Source organism: Equus przewalskii, chromosome 16 (genome assembly GCF_037783145.1).
Source record: "Equus przewalskii isolate Varuska chromosome 16, EquPr2, whole genome shotgun sequence".
Classification (NCBI taxonomy): domain Eukaryota; kingdom Metazoa; phylum Chordata; class Mammalia; order Perissodactyla; family Equidae; genus Equus; species Equus przewalskii.
In genome coordinates this window covers 63,816,712-63,835,638 of record NC_091846.1, presented here as the reverse complement: position 1 = coordinate 63,835,638, position 18,927 = coordinate 63,816,712, and the positions used below count along the sequence as shown (strand labels likewise).

The window sequence follows — 18,927 nt, the reverse complement described above, 5'->3', positions numbered from 1 at the left end:
ACTATACATTTTGAAAGAAAATTCACTCTAAAGATATTTTTCAATGTCTAAAATAAAGATTTTTATTTATAAAGCTATTTTCAAGACCATTCTTCTTTTACAGATCAGGTAACCATCTCATGGTTGAAAGTTCATGTTGAAAATAAAAAATATCTGAATTATAATATTTAATACAGTAGTCCCCCCTCCAAGGATACATTCCAAGACTCCCAGGGGATGCTTGAAACCACGGATAGTACCGAACCCTAGATATACTATGTTTTTTCCTACACACACATATTTGACGTGCAACAGCAAAACTAGTACGAATTTTTTTTCCTTCTTCACATTTTCACGGATAGAAGACTTGTTCTTACTGTAAGTCTTAGCAATCTCAGCATATGATTTTTTTTTTCTTTCTTTATTATGTCAAGAACTTCCATCTTTCCACTTAAAGGAAGCACTTTACGGCTTCTCTTTGGCATATGCGAATTGCCAGCATCACTACTTTTGCACTTTGGGGCCATTAGTAAGTAAAATAAGGGTTACTTGAACATAAGTACTGCAACACCACTACAGTCTGATAACGGAGATATCTACTAAGAGACTAACAGGTGGGTAGTGTATACAGCGTGGCTACACTGGACAAAGGGATGATTCACGTCCTGGGTGGGATGAATAGGGACAGCATGAGATTTCATCATGCTACTCAGAATGGCTCACAATTTAAAAGTCATGAATTGTTTATTTCTGGAATTTTCCATTTAATATTTTCGGGCCACAGTTGATCATAGGTAACTGAAACCTCAGAACACAAAACTGTGGATGGGGGGGTTACAGTATTTCTAATATTTGACTGTGTCTATGCTTTTAAAGTTCCTTTAAATTGTCCACTTTGTTGGTTTAAAAATGAATCAAAATGCTTGTTTGTGGAATGTTAAAAATTAGGGGCCAGCCGGGTGGTGCAGTGGTTAAGTTCGCACGTTCCACTTCTTGGCAGTCCAGGGTTTGCGGGTTCAGATTCCGGGTGGGGATGTGGCACCCCTTGGCAAAAAACCATGCTGTGGTAGGCATCCCACATATAAAGTAGAGGAAGACGGGCACGGATGTTAGCTCAGGGCCAGGCTTCCTCAGCAAAAAAGACGATGACGGGCAGTAGTTAGCTCAGGGCTAATCTTCCTCAAAAAAAAAATAAATAAATAAAAAACAATAGAGTGTAGAATTAACAATTTGTATTATGCCTACTGTTGTCAACCCAAGAAATATAATTTCAAAAAGTAAATGAATCAATTTCTCACTGTTAGTAAACATAAACATAATCTAGTATGGTTTTATAAAGCATTTTTATGATAAAAGGAGAATGCTGCATAAATATTTCATAAACTTTATTTCCTAAATAGCTCAGAAATTCTCATTTTTTGAGGACTCTTGTCTCCATCACTGGTTTCTAAATGAAGAGCTTGATTAATAGTTTAGAACTGATTTTAACTGACATGTGCATTGTTCTTGAGCATTTGGAAAGTTTCTTTAATGTAGGATTTCATTCTCAGTAGAAGTTCATGAGTAGGACTTCAAAGATCACTTTCCTTCATTTGCTAGAATGGAGATGTGAACATTTTTCATATTATTTTATGACAGCCTAATAGAGAACAACTGAGATTTTGGTCCAGGGCCCAATGAGAATGACAGGTGGGGTGAATGTTGGGAAGGCTGTTACTGGGAAGCAGTCAAGTGTTAGGTCAAAGAAACAGAGGCAACTCTAGCTTAAGTATGTCATCCCCAACTTGGGTCTGGAGTAGTACCTAAAGGTGCAGATGTTGCTGTGTTTGCAGTAAAGTTGTGTGGCGACATTAACACGACTCAATTTCTTCTCCTAAAGCCTGTGTCTGGCATAAGGCCACCTTTGATGTGCAATTCAGCGTAATCACACTGGGCAGCCTTGGCTTATGCTTTCTTGCCTGGGTAATGCATTTTGCGAGTCTTACGTTTTTCTACAGTTGGTATAGGATCCAAGTATCAAGTTCAATTGTCGCTTTTTGATTTGTGCTCGTGCTGAAGCACAATTCTAAAATACTTTTTTTGTGGAAAGAGACAGGAAACTTTTGAGTAACACGTAATAAGCTATATAGGAAAATATATTTTGAGATAGGCAATGAACTATAAGGAAGCTTTATACCCAGAAACCAATTTCTCACACAGATAAATGCCTCACCGAGCAAATCGATGAACGAGAGCCCTGTGGGCTCTCTTCCCCACTTCACATTCCATTTCAGGGCACTGTCCATGCAAATTGAGAGAAACACTAAGCAGTAAATAAAAGGAATCCGTACAAAATTTAGAGTCCTCTGCAGGGAATGTTGCATTTTTTATTTCTAAGAGATTAACCAGAGAGAGAGAGAGAATGGAAAAAATCAGACATGCATTACTATTTCTCATTCATAAAATACGTGAAATTTTATCAGGCATGCCGAAATATCTATGGATATTAAAATGAGACTTCTAGAGAGTTTTAGCAGAATAGGAGCTTATTCAATTAGTTAACATCATACACTAAATTTTTGCACATGTAGTAAAGTTAAGTAGAAACCTGTAGAGGGTAGACAATAAAACTAAGGTTTTTTAACTAATTCATACTAAAATAGGCATAATTCTCAGTACTGCCAAGCTCTAATTCTTAAGCTATAAAGAAAAATGGTTCTTTTTAAAAGTAATACATTCAGAATAAACTGCAGTTTGGCCCTGGAGAGCATGTTCAAATATTTTCCAACAGCTTCTCATAGAGGGTGATGAGTATCTGGTAAAAAGAGGAGTGAGCTGAATTTTTAAAACTACCTTCACTGTTTTAAACACATTCATTACCCTAATTGTTATTTATGTGTAAGCACTAAGTAAGGAATTATGTAAATGTAAGTTAATGATGGAAATGTAATTCTTAACAATTATTTAAAACTATTTGAAAGCTTCTAACTAGTGTATCACCCTATCTGCTATTGATTATCCCAGCAACGTATGCCAGACTTGACGGCACTAATAATCTAGAAGGAAAGAGAGCCAGAAATTTTCCCTCCACCCTCTTTCTCTTTATTACACACTGCTTTATTTATTTATTTTTTTAATCCACCCTTTAGTGAGAAACTTTCATCACTGTTCAGTAGAATTTATGGAAACCAGGCTAGGGAGCAAGTATTTGACTCATACAAATTTGCTTTTAAAACTAAGTGACCTTTGCACAGTTGCTTTTTAGCAAAAACAAATTATAGTACAGTTTTATTCAGCTAATCACTTAATGAATTAAAATTAAGACAGATGTAAGAAAAGAAATTTTATGTGCTACAGATTACATAAATATAGAGAAAACTAGTGTATTGGGCATAGTATCCACATTTTCAAACTGGATACAAATTTTCAAATATTTTCTCCAACCTGATCTCCATAAGTTCTACTGAACAATGAGGAAGATTTTTCACTAAAAGATGATGTGAAAAGAGAGTAAGAAGGTAAGTAGTAAAGAAGAAAATGGTGGAGGGAAAATTTCTGTATTTTCTAGCCCTCTCAAATTCTAAAGCAAATGTAACATCTAGCAGAGGGACTAACAGTTCCCAATATTATTTTCCAGTTAATATATATTAATTGATCGAATGGTAACAGACAGGTATTCAGGCCATTCACTATAAATGTTGTCTTGTTTCACTGTCAACTTAACTCTAGTCCAGCAAGCATTAGGACCAGACTGGTCTAAGTTTGCACTCTAGCATCTTCATTTACTATGTGAGTGACCTTAGACCTGGTACTTAACTTCCCTGAGTGGGACCCAAATTGATCTGAAGGTGCAATTTCAGCATTTTGTATAATTGACAATAGCAATTAGGAATAATAATTAAACAAGAATACTTAATTTTCAAGGATGTAATTAACTGTTGCCTATAAGTCAACATCTGCAGCAAGGAGGTACCAAAGTAGGTAGCAAGATAGGTACCAAAACTATCATTTCCTTTCTTTGTACATATAAAACTTCTAAAATCCAAGTATCTGAAACATGCCAAATGATGATTATTTCTTGCTCAGAAAACAGAACATGGCATTTTTTTCTGTGACAGTAGCTACTGAGCAATTTAAATTTCTTAATACATGACTGCATATAACCTCCTTGTTAAACTCCTTTAAAGATCACAACTTATAATAATATATTCAACGGCAACTTCCAACCCCACATAGGATAGCAAAAACTAAGCTACCGGCCTTAGGTGAAGAAAATCAGAGTTATGAAATGTAATACACATTCAATCAGAAAAACCTCAGAAACCTGGGTACGTGAATAGAGTAAATTTTTCATTTGTAATAGTAGTTTGAATCTGAAAAATATTTAACATAAAAACAAGACGTTATCACTTCTGAAAAGTCTTGCATCAGATTAGTGCCAAACAGGCTTATCCTGATTGTGGCAAGAGAAAAAAAACATGGCCAATCTACAATCCTACAGAATAAGCTCCATTTCCCTCCCATTAATATAGACGGAGTTAGAGAAAAAAAAAATCTTTTCAAAAAATATGTATAAGCATGTACAAAAGAGGGCTTAGGATTGTGGTCACTATGGGCATGGCCAACCAACAATTTCTCAGTTGCTGAAAGGTTGCTACACAAGAGTTCTCTCAGGAGGCAACTTTTCTATATCATGCCTAATCACTACAGGCCAGTGGCTTAAAGCAGCTGTTGATCTGAGCATAGGAAGAGGAGAGAGGAGAATAAGTGTTTAGTTTTGTTACCTTGCACTGTAAAAAGTAAATTACTTGTGCTCTTCTGATTGAGAGAAGGGGATACTTAGGATTTAAAATTCTCTTATATCTGCTTTGTTTTGACAAAGGATGCAAAACGATAGTGGGATACATTACAGAAAACTGTTCTGGACAGTAAAGTTGAAGCAGATGGATTACAAAGAACTTGGCGAGAACAGATATGCTAATGTTTCAGTAAAACACAGTTTTAGGCACTCCAATATAGTGAGGATTGGCTAGGGAACAAATAATTGATTAAGGGGAAATCCAGTGATTAAAAAAATTTACTTGTGATCATCATTATAAAAAGGAAAAGCAGAAACCATTGCTATGAACAGGAAAATGTAAACTAAAATAAAAGAATCGCTTAAAACTGAGAATTTCAACTTAATAGAGGTAAGATTGGCTGCAATTCTAGACTGAGATCTTTCTTCAGCTTAACAAAAGGGGGATCACCAAAAGTTCATAAGTTTAACATGGAGAATGAAATTCTACCTGCTCCTTTCCATGTCTTCCTGAGAATATGTGCTCTAAGGTTGAGAGCCAAGCCAGAAAGTGGAGTGGTATTAACATAAGACAAAGAATCAATGTGCTTGGGAAAATGAGTATGGTTTTCCAATTGTACATGAGACAGGCTAAGCACAAAAAGAGCACAAACTAATTTTTTAGAATCATAAAATTCCAGTCAGAAGATAGAAAAACTAAATAAATGAGTAGATTTAGGATAAAAAACATTCTCATTTTGCGCTGATTGTCATAGCAGCCTTTCAGCCAGGGAGCTGCCCGAGGTGCTGAACTTTCAAAGAGCAATTTAGTAAATAGTCTTCTTCCACTCACTTTGAATCCATCTTGTCCTCTTGACTTGAACTCTCACTTACAGCAGTTATTTACCAAAAACATAACATTACCTGAATGTAATTATTACCTAGGTCGATTATATGCCCAGCTCCACATCAAAAGTGACTTCAACTTCACCCTGTACCTGCCTCTTACCCAGATAAAAAACTTATCTTGATTCTCATCACCTAGTTTATATTGTCTGAGTTAAAAGCATAGAAAACCCCACATCTTCATGGATTAAGTAAAACATCAATCTTTAGTTATATCCCCTACAAGAAGCCAAAAGGGATGATTTCCTATCAAAGGAACTAAATGCTACACAAAACACTCCTATGTTTTCCAGTCCTCAGCACCTATAGGGGAAATGTCTAATTGTGCTATTAAGAAAAATTCTGTAAAAGCAATAGTTTTAGCCAGTTTGTTGGCTCAGACAAGGAGTCATGAAGCAATACAATGAACAAAGATTTGGGACATGGTGTTAGGTCTGTCTGTATTGCTTATTAGACTTGGAGATGTCACTCGAAATTTCTAAGCCTTTGCTTCCTCACTGACTAAATTAGTGGGATATAAGGATGGCATACATAGCAAATAAGATAAGAGGTGTGGGAGTGACTTAAAAAGTTTAAAGTCTCAGGAACAATAAGATTGAAATCAGAATAATTTCTGAGTGTATCTGTATCTTTTAAAGTTGAATGTTGCCTGGAAACTAAGATTCTACTTCAAAGACACAGGCCAGGTCTAGATGGTCTTAAATGTTAAATAATGAGCTATCAAATAAACCTGTGGAGAGGGCATCACTGGAATAAAAAAAAGAAAAAAAAAACAAATACTAAATCCAACAGTTTTGTAAGCTCAAGACAAGATTACATGGCATCATGCTATTTCACGTACTCACCAAATTTTTAATAATGTTGTTTCTGAACAACCAGACAAATAGACAAGAGCTGTGGTAGAAAGTCCACTGAGGGGCCGGCCCTGTGGCGGAATGGTTAAGTTTGCCCACTCCACTTCAGTGGCCCAGGGTTTCGCCACTTTGGATCCTGGGTGCAGACATGGCACTACTCATTAGGCCACGTTGAGGTGGCATCCCACATATCACAACTAAAAAGACCCACAACTAAAATATACAACTATGTACTTGAGGGATTTGGGGAGAAAAAGCAGGAAAAAAAGAAAAAAAACGAATATTAGCAACAGTTGTTAGCTCAGGTGCCAATCTTTAAAAAAAAAAAAAAAGAACGTCCACTGAACCAGCAGACAGATGCTTCAGATTATTAAAGTTTATGGACTGGATGGTAAAATTATTGGAAGGAAGCATTTGCATACGCACTCTTCTTCCAAGCTCACTGAATAGAGGCAATCTAACTAGGAACAGTGAGTATACTTTAAAACCAAACCAGCTTCAGAGAATCTTGGCAAGGTATATAGAGTCTTGTAAAAGCAGATATACAATACTTCCATGTAATTTGTTTAGTCAGTCTTTCTTATTGACAGTAAAAAGTTTATGAAAGACCATATAGTAAGGTCTATGGTCAAAAATAAGAATTATGATTTTCAAAGAAATTCGATGGTCATGGTACTCAAGACAAAAGATCAGTAGCTGTTATTCTAACTGAAATGTTTAATCAATCTCAAAAATGCCATTTTTACTACATATGAGGTCTGCTTCGGCTGAGCTGGCAGCAAGCCACTGATTCAAGACAAACTGAAGTTGTATTTAAACATACTGACAATCAATATCGTTTCAGCTTTCAAAAATGATTTCAGGAGATTTAAGAAAAGAAAAGGCACATATGCAACATAGCTTTGAATTAGAACAAGGCAAAATATTTAATAAAGAGCAGGAAGCAAATATATTAAATACTGAGGGAATAATCACTATGACATTGGCTTTTAGCTCTGATTGTCTCGATAAGGAGAGCAAAACAGGAAATAGGACTACATATCATTTCCAAACACATCACAGAGTTTTGTGACTCTAGCCATTGCCTGTGCTGTCTCCCTGAACCAGAATGCCTTTCCCATGTTGCTTTGCTTATTGAAATTATGTACATCCTCCAAGTCCTAGTTTGCACATCTTTTTTCCTATTAAAACATCCTTAGACCTAACGAGATGTATACTCCTTGTTTTGTACTCACATAAGACTTTGTTTATATAACTTCGAGCACGTATCTAAGGATAAGCATTTAAGTTACATGCTTGTCTTTCTACCCAGGCTTTAAGTTCCTTAAGGACAGAAACCATGTTTTAAAACTGGTACATCATAGCCACTCATAAAAGTTTTATGAATTATTTTTAATGCCTTCCTTTAGCAAGCTATTTATTTAAAAATAATAATTTTAATTTCATCTTTTCTGAAATATTCTTAGGTACTACTATATAGCAACCTGAGAATTCAATGAGTTTCACTGAGCAAGACTAGCTTTAGAAAAAGTTGTAGAAAATATAAACCTTTGAAATGAATCTGAAGTTTGAAATAGGAGCTCATAGTATAGCAGAAATAGAGATAGCTAGGTTCCTTTGGGCAAGTCCAAGACACTTTGTACAATGGAGAACAAGCAAACCTCGCCAGATTTCTTTCTTTCTTTTTTTTTTTTATTTTGAGGAAGATTAGTCCTGAGCTAACATCTGCTGCCAATCCTCCTCTTTTTGCTGAGGAAGACTGGCCCTGAGCTAACATCAGTGCCCATCTTCCTCCACTTTATACATGGGATGCCTACCACATCATGGCTTGCCAAGCGGTGCCGTGTCCACACCCGGGATCCGAACCGGCGAACCCCAGGCCGCCAAAGCGGAACGCGCGCACTTAACCACTGCGCCGCTGGGTTGGCCCCCCGGATTTCTTTTTTTAATTGTGGTAAATTATGCATTATATAAAATGTACTGTTTTAACCATTTTAAGTGTACAATTCAGTGGTATTAAGTACGTTTAAAATGTTGTGTAACCATCACCACTACTTATTTCCAGAAATTTTCATCGTCCCAAACTGAAATTCTGTACCCATTAAACAATAACTCCTCATTTCCACCCCCTACAGCACTTGGTAACATCTATTCTATTTTCTGTCTCTATGAGTTTACCCATTCTACATATACATTTAAGTGGAACCACACAATATTTGTCCTTTTCACTTGATCTATTTCACTTAGCATAATGTTTTTAAGGTTCATCTGTGTGGTACCATATATCAGAATTTAATTTCATTTTATGGCTAAATAATATTCTATTGCATGTATATGCCACATTTTGCTTATCCATTCACCTGTTGCTGGACACTTGGTTCTTTTCTACCTTTTGTCCTCTATAAATAGTGTTACTATGAAGATTGGTGTGCAAGCATCTGTTCGAGTTCTTGCTTTTAATTCTTTTGGATATATACTGAAGAATGAAATGGCTGGAATTGTATGGTAATTCTATATTTAACTTTTTCATGAGCTGACAAACTTGTTGGCTTTTATAGTGATGAAATGAGAACGGGCTTTCTAAGCACTAATAAAATCCACACATGTTTCTCTCACTTTTTGCAAGTTTCTGGTCTCTCTTTTCCCCTGTTTTGGTTGCTGGCTTCAGTCCTTATTCTGGCCACTCAGTATCTACCACCCCACAGTCTCTCTTACGCATCCTTCCTCTCATCAAAACAAAGTTGTCTCATCAAAACAAAGTGGTCTTATAATTCCAATTGCTTGATAAATTAACAAGTTAAAAGCAAACAATGACTTCTAAGGAATGAATTTTTAGCCTATCCAAGACTACATCTATTATCAAGGGCTTTTTTTCTTGAGAAAACAAGTTAATCTTAAAAACAAAAGCAAAACGAATAAGCAAACAAAAATCCTAAGACTTTGAAATATTCCATAGTATGTGGAAGGGATGAAAGGGGCAAGTGGGTCTCTAAGAGCCCACTCAATGCACCTGTATGGTCAAGCCCCTCTCCTGATACGTAGTAGCCTTGGCCCTTCTCCATAAGTTTGGTAAAGTTACCTTATACAACAACAGTGATAACAGGTAATATTAACATTTCAGAACTTATTAGGTACATTTTAAGCACTGTACATATATTAACTTGTTTAAACCTTACCAAACCTCTTTTATAGGTGAGGAAACTGAGGTGCAGGGAGATTAAGCAAATTGGCCAAGACCTTATGGCCAATAAGTGATGGTACTAGTATTTAAACCCAAGCCGTGCTGCTGCGGACACTGTTGGTAACCACTACTTGATACAGTGCAACAAATCTCAGCCAATCAATTGGCCTGAACTTTCAATTCCAGACCTACGTGCCTTAAATTTTGGAACTCATTCAGTTGTAGTACTCTGCCATAAGTGGGCTCATTTCAAGGAATATTTCTTGAATGCCTATTATAGACCAGACAATGAAGGATGAAGGATACAGGATGAAGAGTTCAAGGTGAGAAGGGCAGAACTAATAAGCAAATAATTATAATTCTGCAAAAAGAAAATAATTATAAACTAAGAAGGAACGTAATTCAGTGCCTACATTAAACAATCATTTGTTTATTGAAGTAAATTGATTTTTTACATATATGACAAGAAATTGAAATTTAAGAAATGAAAATAGATTCAGCAAAGAATTCCAGCTTAACAAAAATGATGGCGATGAATTATGTAATCATATTTTAGGCGGAATTATTCAGATATTTGTCATACCCTTGTAATTTATTGTACGTGTCCTCAGAGAAATAAAATGTTATATATGCTGTAAAATCAGCAATGGGATCAGATGCTCAGTTCTTCTCCATATAAAAAATTCAGATCAATGTTAGTGAACATACAAGATTGATTGCTGCAAACAGAACAAGAGTTATTCATCAAAACTATTATACTTCATTTAGCTGAAAAAAAAGATGGCTTTATAAAGTCTTTTGTTAAACATTCAAACTATAAAAATCTCTGTATTCATCACTTCAAAAGAAAATGGAGGATGAAGCAGTTGAATAAAACTTTTGAAAACATAAGTTTTTAGTCATACATGACTATTTTAACATGTTCTAACAAAAAAGAATGATTTAAAATATATGTACGCATTTTGACATAAATGCAAACATGCTATATAGTTGACGGTAGCAAAGGACACAGTATTGTTCTTTCTCATCACATCTCATGCATGCCCTTATTTTTTATGTAAGACCACTTGCCTCCCTTTCAACTTCATCGATGCTAAAACCAATATTATCAGCCTGTAATAGCTTCCAAAATGTTTTGATCCCAAGAGGCTGTGATCACTGAGGCATAGAGCACAGAGAGGGAATCTTGCAGTGGGCCCTCAGCATCTCCCTTATGGGACCAGGGAGAACTCCAAGCATCCTTCAGCTCAAGTTATCCTAAGAACACAGTCAAGATGAGAGCTGGACAACTTAAACATTTATTTTATTTTAATGTTTAAAATAGTCTACTAAATGCTACATAACAAATATTAAGATCAGTTTCCAACTTTATTCAGCATGTTGATGGAACTATCATTCTTTAGCAATATCAGAAGTTTGATTCTTAATCCTGATTACACCCCATAGATAAAGACAATGAAGAAACTTAGTTGAATGTATTTAAACTGATATGAAGTAACAAAGTCATGGGGGGAGGGGATTAATAAAGAACTGTACTTATATAGGGCACAACATGAGATGTACAACAACTTATCAAATTGTTATCCAAATTGGCTGGCAATGACAGCAGAGCAGCCAATGTTGGCCAATTCTGGGACAAATGAATGTGAACTTCAGAGTGCAGGTTTTGAGTTGCTGTGTAGTGAAATAGAGAAGAAAGAGAATGAGATTTAAAGTCAGAGAACCTGGCCTAGCTAATTCCTGGCCGTGCCAAGTAAATTAAGCCCATTAAGCATCAGTTTCCTCACCTGTAAAATGAGACGAAACATAAAAGTACTTCTCAACCTTTCCTCCTGGGGTTGTTGAGAAGCTCAAGGAAGAATACCTGAGAAAATATTTTTCATAAAATATAATGTCACTTAATAGTAAAATGTGAAAGTACAGAAAAAAGCTTTTTGGGTTTTTATCTATAGGAAACTAATTTGACCTTATGTAAAATGAACTAGCAACCCCAGGCTCATCAGTACCAGAGTCTAACCAATTAAGCTAAGTGGCAGAGGAAACCCACATTTCAAAATGAAATTTCAAGCAAATGAAACAGAGCAACGTGTTTATAATGCTAAATGAGGTGTTTCATAATTAATTTCAAATGGCAGGTGTTAAGCTTATACACTCCCTGGCACTTCATGCTCTATAGTGCCAATATGAAATGAAAAATAACAACTCAAAAAACTAGCAGTCCATGTGGGGAATGGCAAGGCCAAAATTGAAACGTCTCCACCTTGATTATTTGGACAGCCTGATGCGTGGCCCTGGATCTAAGGCAGCTGGCAACCAGGCTGCAGTGGGCGTGCTCACCAAGGGGGAGGTTTGACACCAGCTTTTTCAGGGGCTCTTGGCACCTGACAGTTCTACCTGGAGCAGCCAAAGCTTTGTGGCACTTAGCCCTACTGGAGTCACTGGACTGCCTGATGGCTTTGTTGGTGACTCCCACAGACCATTTCAAAAATGACTACATAGGTAGTCTCAGATGAAGGAGAAAATAGAATTTGTAATTAAAATAATTGTAATTAAAATAATTCACTTTAGCGACTTGTAAATGGGTGGTAGTAACTTAGATGAGAAGGCATCTTAAAATCCTTATTCATTATAACAAGTCAATTTCAAAACACTTATTATTTGCCACCAGACAGATGATGAATTTTCAATTAAGATAAATTGATGATTTGATATTCTAGAAAAGTCTTTGTCATCATTTTACAGCTCCTTATTGAATGGGAGAAATGATAAAATGTTTCATGATTTACTTTGTCCTGCTTGTAGGTAAATTACCTATGGCTCTTTTTCAGATTTAGGTATACTTGACGTTTTCAGATTGGATAATTCAGTTGGAAGTTTTAAATGCCAGTCCTTTTTTTTGTTTTTGGGGGATTTTTTTGCTGGGGAATATTGGCCCTGAGCTAACACCTGCTGCCAGGCTTCCTCTATTTTGTATGTGAGATACCACCACAGCATGGCTTGGCGAGCGGTGTGTAGGTCTGTGCCCAGGATCCAAACCCATGAACCCCAGGCTGCCGAAGCAGAGAACATGAACTTAATCATATGCCACTGGGCCGGCCCTTAAATGCCAGTCTTTTTTTAACATATAAAATATTTTATTATACTTCAATAAAAACTTTACTTAAAAATATATATTTATTAGGTGCCAACTAATTACCAGGCACTGTTCTATGAGCTGGAGATAGATCAATGAAGGAAACAAAGTCCCCCAGGCTCCTCAGTGACATTATAAAGAACTTAGGTCCTTTCCCTTTTCTGTCCTGCCATCCTCAGCGTAACATCTGAGTGACCGGAAAATGCCATCTATTTTAGTGTTTATAAAAATCCTTTGAAGTGGTATATAACACATTTAAAATTTTTGTGGTGGAAAATTGAGAGTAGAGGGGTTCGAAGTAATAAACCCAAATCATCTCCACCCTCCAACAACAATTCTTAAGTGTCCAAGATGTGCGACAGCGTTTTCCTACAAATAAGACACTACTTTATTCAAAAGGAATATGCCGCTTAACTGGGTAAATGAAACAAATGCGTAAAAAATATAAATAGCACTTCAAGGAAAAATATAAATGGTAGTTCTGATGGTTAAAGGAATTGAGAATAGAATAGGGACAAAACTCAGACCTTCCGATGACTATTGTTTTAATCACCACACCAGTGGATTCCAATAACAATGGATACATTAGTCTTGCTACATACCAAAAATGATTTTAAATACAAGTGGTCCCAACTAAAGTGATGCATCCTTTTAAATATTCATATACCTAAAATATAAATTCTGCATCATGAGAAGGTACATAAGGAACCTCTTTGAAAAGAAAGATTTTAGAAAGAGAAATTGTTTAATAGTAAAGTAGAAATACCAAAAAGCTGATATATTGAGTATGGCCTATATTTACTTTCTTAACTACCAATAATCTTTTCACGGTTGGTAATGAAAAAAGCTAGATACCTTTCTCTTGACTGCCAGTAAGAGAAATAAATTCCAAGGATATCTACCCTGACACACTGCTATGGACTACTTAATCATGTTAAATGTGATTTTTGAGAGTTGTATGGCAGTTAAGAATTTAATATCTGGACAATGCCTTTTCCCCTCAATTTCAAAGGCAAGTTTTAACAAAGGACTCTTGCAGATTCTGCCAATAGAGATGTCTAAATACCAAATATTTCAAATATTAAGGAATATGTAGCACTTTAAATTGAGTACACTTTCTGAAAGAAGTGGTTTTTGACATATTTAACTCTGAGTCTAGGGCATGCTGTGGTAGGCCACTCAGGCCCCTTCTTCAGGATCAAGGCACTTATTTCACCCAGTTTCTGGGAATGCTGGCAGTTGAAATCCAACTGGAAGCTGAATGTCTAAGGCCAGGCCCCATCCTAGGAGCAGCAGGTGTCCAATGACTGGTTGGTGTGCAGGCTCAAAGTCTCAGGCCCCTTGCCTCAAGGCCAGAAGGGCCATCCCAGCTTGAGAACACTCAACAGGATCAGCTGGGGCCATTGTTTTGACCGATCACAGTTCAACTCTGCCTTCTGCAATCCTTGTTCCTTCATGTCCTCCATAAATGTTGATACTGAGGACATTGCCCAATAAATTTCCTGCAAGCATGTTTTCATCTCATGAGTCTGCTTCCTGAGGATCCCTCCTAAAATAACGAGTTTGGAATATTCTTTTTACTCCTGTCTGCCCATTACCCCAGTAGTCTATTCAGTGAATTAGTGACAGTTGTAGCTAAACTTTTCAGAGTATTGCTAGTCATAAGCCAATAAGGCCAATATTTTCTAAACAAAACATACTAAAGTGTTCTTCTCTAAATTATAACTGAGTTAGAAAGAAATCAATACAATTAAGTGGCTGTCAAAAACAGTACTAAAAGTTAAAGTCAAAAGAAAACAGAAGAATGCACCTTGCAGGTATAGCACAGCTAAAAATCAATGAAACATATAACATCTATCAATACATAAAGGCAATAAAATAATCTGATTAGCAGTGCAAGGCCTCATGATATCTTTGGGTAATAGTAAGTTAAAAGTTCAAGAAAATTAGGCATTTTCTGTAATTTCTAGTAAGTTGGCTCATACTTTGTACATTTCTTGCCTTATGAAACATTTTTAAAATAGATTGCTTTAAAAGCGCCCTAAGAAACATTGAAATTGCCATGACAAATTACCAAATATCAACTTCTCATTGATTTTATGAGCATGTTTTACCACTCTAGGTAACATATATAGATATATGAATTAAGTTCTTCAAGTCACACAACATAATGAAGTTTTATTTACTACCACAAGACATCCGAATTGATTTCTGTATATTGTTGCCTCCAGTTTTTATTGATGGCTCTTCTCATATCTTCCTTAATCAGTCTGACAAGCATTCACAAACTGGTACACAAAAATCCCACGTTATGCAATTAAATTGTAGATCAGCAGCAAATACTTTTCAAACAGCAGAAGTATCAAAAGTTATCAAATGCTCTGCATCTATTCACGTAAGTTTTGTAAGTTGTCAAATATTCATTAGAATATCTCTAACCAAAATAGCTCGAGTTTTATAAGAGCCTCTGTTTCTGGAATTAAAAAATACAATACACAGCAGCATCATAAAAACAGGAGCTAGGCTTCTTCTCTATCATCTCATTCTTAATTATCTTCTTCCACACTCGTCCGAAAGAAAAAGACAGAAAGAAACACCTTAACAGTCATGGAAGCAAAGCTACCAAGGATCAATGAATGAAATAATGTGGAGATAAGACACAGCCCTACGCCCCTCTCATACCACTGCCGCTGCTCAAAGTCAAAACCTCATTATTTCTCACCTGGATTATTGAAACTGCCTCCCAGTCACTTGCCTAGTCTGGCACCCTTTCAATCTGTCCAAGTTAGTCATCCTCAAGCGCAGCTCTCACTGTGTCACACCACAGATCAAACACGTTCAATAGCTCCCTGTTGCCTACAGTGAAACTTCTGAACAGGTGGCCACAAGTGGAAAATGGACACTTGCAGATATTGATCTCCTCAGTTCTTATTGCCATAGGGTAGGATCCGGGACATTGAGGAAGGGTCTAGTTCAGTTGCCTTCAATTGAGAGCAGCCTCTTTCAATGACCACAGCAAGTCATATAAACATTATCACTGTCATTTGTGACACGTTGCTTGGAGACTGTACTCTGTATTCCCAGTTCTGCAGCACTGGCTTACAAGACCCTTGTCCCTCCAGAATCTCACTCTACTCTCATTTAGTTACATCTCCATAGATTCCATTCAGGCATGCCACAGGTCAGTCATTCCTCTCTTCTCTAACCCTCTACTGGGTTCCCCTGACTTTCTTCCCTCTGTATGAGTGTGCCAGGGCTGCTGTAATAAAGTACTCTAGACTAATCAACAGATATTTATTGTCTTACTGTTTTAGAGACTGGAAGTCCAAAATTAAGGTGTGGCAGGATTGGTTCCTTCTGAGGGTTATAAGGGAAGGATCTGTTCCGGGCCCCCTTCCCAGACTCTTAGATGACCATCTTCTTCCTATGTCTCTTCACATCATCCTTCCTATGTGAGTCTCTCTGTCCTAATTTCCCCTTTTTATAAGGAGGCCAGTCATATTGCATTAATGCCCACCATAATGACCTCACTTTAACTTGATTATCTCAGTGGATAGACCCCATCTCCAAAAAAAAGTCACATTCAGCAGTACTAGGGATTAGAACTTCAACGTATGAATGGGGGGGAGGGGCAATTCAAACCAAAACAGCCCCTTATCTCCATTTCTCCATATCTGCATCCTACTTCCAGGGCCAATCAGAGGGCATCCTTTTCCATGACATGTTTCCTGATCCCCTTCTGGAAACTACATTCCATTCCTTGAGATATCTGCACTGTGAGCATGAATCACCTTTTTAACCTCTTATAATAATTACTTGTATGCACTATCCTTGAGGACAGTGACTGTCTTGTTCAATTTATTTTACTCCCAACACCTAGAACAATAATTTGTACACAATAAACACTAAGTGAGTATTTGTGGAATTAATAAATCACCATCCATTTTAGTAATGGCTTTGCTCACATAATAAACTACTGAAGTACTGGTAGTGTCAAATATTCAGAAAGATCATAAACCTCTAGACTTTAGGGTTTCTTACTGGACATGCCTTTAGTGATGAAATTATGATGGCTATACATAACTGCTATGAAGAATTTTCTATCTGCCCCAGTTTACATACCAATATGTCTAGATAACAAGATGACCTTTAGAGATAATTCAGCCTGAAACAAAAATGAACAAACAAGAAAGTTACACCATTCTAAAAATAAACAGTCTCTTCTTTTGGCATGTCTAGAAATGGACTCAGTGGGAAATTTTCCACTCTTTCAGAATAGTCCGCATTTAGTTACATTGAGTTCCCTATAAATCAGCTTAACAGTGGCTATCACTCCATGGTCTGTTGGCTATCATTTCTCTTGATGGATCTAAACTTCTGAATTTCCCATTATTGGCCCACAGGTCACTAGGCTGAATCAAGTATTTATCTACCATTAAAGGGGATTTTTTTCCTGGCTCCATTTAACAAAAAGGAGCCTTATAATATATCACATTTTCAAATTCTTCTTATTAATAGCTATCCATATAGATACTACCCACTTTATCTGCATGCCGTGCAACACTAGGCACAAAATCATTTTCTCAATTTGTTCCCCTCAAATACACTATATTTTCTATTAATCAAACACAGAAATCAGAATAGAGTCCTTCAGGAGAACACAGAGGGGCTTTGCCAAGTCTGAGCTCTAATACAGTGCCTGCCTGAATGAAGCAAAAGTCAGAAGACAGGGTAGAGATGACAGTAATGAAACTGGTCCAGGCAAGCCCCTCTGCCTCTGGAGATAAGAGATGGACCCTAGTGGACCCTGAGTGGACCCAGCTGATCCATTCCCTTCTGCTTCTGATGTGTTCAGAAGTTCAGAAAGCTTCCAAAAATGTATAAGAAGCTGCTCCACTGAGCTCTGTTCTACCTTAAATCGGGTGTGTTGGACATTTGATATATATAACTGGAAAACACTATCATGTCTGAATGTTGGCAGCTGTAAGGCAGGAGTTCCCAAAGGGTTGTGGGTAAGTGGGAAGGATTTGGCCAATGACAGAGGCCAGATAATCAAGAAGTTTGCAAGAGGGAAGAGCTGCTGAGCTCCAATTGCAGGGAGCAGTCTCTGCCAATATTGCCCAATTGTCAGGATGTGTCACCGAATGCACAGATACTAATCACAGCTCAAAACTTTGGACTTCGAGTGGATCGCTGTCCTGACTTAGACCAAGCCAGACATGCTAAGATTACCTCACAGTCATAGCAGGTGTTACAACTACTCAAAACGCATTTGAAATTTGTCCTACAGCTATAGTCACACATGTACATCATTGGTCGTAACAACAAAATGCTGGAAGCAATCAAGTCTGCATCAATAGTGGCTATGATGTATCTATAGAATGGAATACTATGCACATGTAAATAGGCATCAGAAAGTTTTCTATGTACTAGCGTGGAAAGATCGCTAAGAGATACCGCTAAGTTAAAACAAAAAAAAAACAACCAAATGGTGAAAGGGTATGCACATTATGCTATATTTTTTATAAAACCAGAAAAAAGGGAGGAAGCAAGAATATAGCTAGATGCTCAAATTTGTCTGTCTATGCATAAAGAAAGTGGAAGACTACACAAAGAGTATGGCTACATTTCTGAAGATGGTGGCGGGAGGCAATGTAGGAACTGGACAATTTTTGGCCAGAGGTAGGAAAGAGTTTTCTTTTTATATCTTTGATATTTATTTTAATTTTTCATCCATGTAGATAAGTTATCCAGCAAAAATATAAAATTTAAGTTAAATTGAAAAATTAAAACAAATTTATTTGGCCATATCAATATTATCCATTTTATTCTACGAGATTCCTACAGTTTGGAGACTGCTTAACAAATTGCTATATTTTAAGCAAGTTATCTTATCCCAAGAAATAAGTTATCCTAGGCATCAAAGTTTTAAAACCTGGATAGTATTACACCCTTATCTCTTTGTTTTAATCCTTATGACCAGTCCTGCGTGCCACACTTAATCACAAGATGCTTTGTTTGAGAGAACAAAAGAGAGCAAAAGTGATTTATGTGGCTCTCCTGGCCCCCTTTAGCTACTCCTAATGACTTGTTTATACAGTCTAAGCATAGGTTAGTC

At 36.7% G+C, this 18,927-nt stretch overlaps 1 protein-coding gene across 2 annotated transcripts in view; it reads right to left on the bottom strand.

Moving 5' to 3' along the window:
• The window catches only part of GPC6 (glypican 6), a 1,030,865-nt gene that overhangs the window by 623,664 nt on the left and 388,274 nt on the right, over nucleotides 1-18,927 (bottom strand). The window lies entirely within an intron of this gene.